General features: G+C 40.5%; 1 pseudogene; it reads right to left on the minus strand.

The window, feature by feature from the left end:
- Nucleotides 1-397: 397 nt before the first annotated feature.
- LOC147452464 (uncharacterized) lies at nt 398-1,206 on the minus strand (annotated as a pseudogene).
- Nucleotides 1,207-3,580: the final 2,374 nt, after the last annotated feature.

Here is a 3,580-nt window from a genome sequence, read left to right on the forward strand (position 1 = left end):
AATCTTCCTTGCCTGACCACATACGAGGCATTGAAGGTCAAGTGTGAATTCATCCTTGAATCTTCCTTGCCGCACAAAATCTTTGAGAGTCTTTAAAAACCTCTCGAAGAAGAACATCCATCGTGTGTGCACTACTCCACATATAGCTATCTCCTCCACCACGTGAACCAAGAGGTTAATTTGACTAAGAAGGAACGATCGAAGAAATGCATCTTCAATGGCACATAAAGTTTTTGTTGCAAGTGTTGAGCAGCAGGGATAGCATCTATTTGATTTCCTTGGAGCTCACAAATCTGCAAGAAAACACACAAGGATACACTAAGTGCTAGTTGAAATTATTGTGTACATAAAAAAGGTGTAGTCGAGTGGAGTCTTGTGGTGTACCTTACTAGCTCTCCTAATTTAAAGATAGCGTCCCTGACTTTCTTGTCCCGACATATACACATACCCACCGCCAGAATGAACTACAATGTAAATCAAGAAAAGGGAAAATGAGTGATAGACATACACACAAACTATAGATAGAATAGGGAGTATGAAGATTACCTGAAGCATCTTGTGCCAATCATGGGACTTCAACCCATACAATTGAACGCTTCCACCCTTCTTCGCTTTTGTGAAAGCTCCCTTTAGCAACCTCATATATCGTGTTGGTGTGCGAATAGAGGCAATGGTACCCTTCACCTTGTCTAATTCTTCTTTTGCTAGCATCCATGGTGCTTTAGAAAGCGCAATCTTTCCATTTGGTGCACGCCGTGGAGTGGCAAAGGTGGGGAGACGTTTTAAAAACCTCAAATCCTCCCTCGCACCCAAAGAGTCCTTCTTGCCAATAATGTGGTCCCATAGTTTTTGGGCCACATTCTTGAATATTTGCATGGGATCCAAGAGGTGTTGTATTTTTAAGTCCTTCCAATATGGAAGCCTTAAAAATATGGAATACCTTGACATATCTTTTGGTGGAGGACACAGAGCCGGATTGTTGTTGCGGTGTTCCTCCCAAGTGGTTGCCCAATCTGCCATTGTGAGCTTTAGAGGAGCCTTCCCATTTGTTGGAGCCTTATGCTTGATATGCCCTTGGGGTAAAAAACAATGGTTGTTTGGATAGATTACCTTGCTCAAGAAATTTGGTCTCTTCGTCACCAACGATGGCCCGCAAGTAGGACATGTACTGTGGCCCGATGTGGACAACCCTGCATACACATCATATGGTTAGAGAGATGAGTGAACTAAAGTGAGCTAAAGGGAGAGAGGGAACGAGGGAAAGAGAGATAGAGGACAGGTGGTAACCAAAAATCTCTCCAAGCCCAGGATAGTCCTGCATAGTCCACATAAGGATTCCCCTCACTTGAGCCTCTCCATAACTCCTCCAACTCCTCGATGAGGGGCTTGAGGCAAATGTCAATATTTGACACTTTGTACTTCCCGGGCACAAGCAAAGAAAGAATTATATTGCCCTTCTTGGTTGTCTCCCATGGTGAAATATTGTAGTTGACGACCACCACAGGCCAAGTGCTCCATGAAGTAGACTTATTGCCGAAGGGGTTGACACCATCACTTGCTAACCCAAGCCTCAAGTGTCGAGGCTCCAACCCAAACTCTGGCCATTGAGTTTCGATGTGCCTCCATGCAGGTGAATTAGCAGGGACACGCATCATTCCATCATCTGTCTAACTTAAATCAAACATAGCTAGCTAATCTTAAATCTTGCCCAAATTTCAAATCTAACCTAATGTTAATCTAATGTAAATCTAAATCTAACCTAATCTTAAACTCAACATAAATATAAATCTAAATGTAATCTAACATAATCTTAAATCTTAACCTAATCTCTCTCTCTTTGTTTCTTTTCCTTACCTCTCTCTTTCGTCTTCTCCCCCCCCTCTCTCTTTTTGGTTGTTTATTCTCTCTCTCTTTCTCTTTTTCTTTGTTTTCTCCACTCTCTCTCTCTCTCTCTCTCTCTCTCTCTCTCTATATATATATATATATATATATATATATATATATATATATATATATATATATATATATATCCCTCTCTCTCTCTCTCTTTGTTTTATATATATCTCTCTCTCTCTCTCATTCTCTCTCTTTACTTTATCTCTCTCTCTCTCTCTCTCTCTCTCTCTCTCTCTCTCTCTCTCTCTCTCTCACACACACACACACACACACAGAGCCATTTTTTGACCTAGTAGACAGCAATTCACTCTTTTGACCATAACTTGCTCATTCGAACTCCGATTTAAGTGATCTATAGCCTCAATCGAAGAGCATGAAGCCCTCTATGCATTGATGTAGAGACAAAAAAAAATTGTGTAATGGAAGGCTTTGCTGTAACAACAGCTCAGAACTAAAAAAACTGTCAAACCTTTTCATTTCCGACTTGAAGGCAATGTCAGACAAAAATCACAAGGGTGGAAAATCCACACTCGCCATGGAGAATGATGCAAAATATCCAAGGAATTTGGATGCTAATCTAACCACATCGTCTAAAACAACGGAAGCAATGATCATGGCTTACTTGATCTCATTACAAGAAACCGTCAACAAGCAAGGTGAAGAGTTGCGTGCACTTGCAATGGAGAATGGCACTTTAAGAGTTCTTGTTGTGGAGAATTATAAGTATAAAAGCTACTTATGGCTGAAAATCAGCCCACCAAATGGTCAATTCGTGTTTGTGGCTGGTTGTTACATTCCTCACTATGACTCCAACTTCTATGCTCGCTTGAATATGGAGAGAGATCAGCCCTTTGTTGAACTAAAGGAAGACATTTCTCATTACAAGGATCAAGGTGAAGTCATTGTTTTTGGAGACATGAATGCTCGCACAAATATTTTACAACGCGACACACAACAAGTCGACATGCCGCATGTCTCAAGAAGAATGGTTGATTCATACATGTATAATCGAAGTTCTAATGATGCAAAAGAATTGGATCACTACAAAAAGTCGCTTCTACATATGTGCAATAGTACCAGAATGCTCATTTCAAATGATGTATCTCTATGACAAGGCACCAATGATTTTACATGTAGAAAGCACAATGGTGATAGAGTGATTGACTATATGTTGTTCTCGGAAGCCACTCTAGAATGCATACAAAGCTATACACTTGGTGAATGGAATCCGGAATCGGATCATAGGATGTTATGTATTGACCTCAAGTGTGGTGAATGGCCCGAGCATGTAGCCTCCAATCATGATGTGAATCATTTGTACCTACGTCTAGACTTCAAACGAGCACTTATATATGTTGATATGGTGGACCAAATGTTAAGTATGATAGAGCATCAAGAGAACCCAACGTTAGAATGCAAGTGGAAAGTTTTCAAAGAACTAATTTTCTCTTGTGCGAAGGAATTCTTTTCGGTGAAACACATGTCTTGCAAAAGGTCTAAGAAGGGTAGCACCAAGAAGAAATGGTTTGACATGGAATGTAGTCAAGTCCGAAAACACTTGCTAAGATTGGATGCAATCAAAGACAAGGAAGTTTACTTGGAATGTTCACACACATACAAAGCACTTGTTCAAAAGAAGAGGGGAAGGTGGGAAGTCAAAAAACAACTTCTTTTAGCGCAAGAG

Source organism: Adiantum capillus-veneris, chromosome 8 (assembly GCF_014529385.1).
Source record: "Adiantum capillus-veneris isolate H3 chromosome 8, ASM1452938v2, whole genome shotgun sequence".
NCBI lineage: Eukaryota > Viridiplantae > Streptophyta > Polypodiopsida > Polypodiales > Pteridaceae > Adiantum > Adiantum capillus-veneris.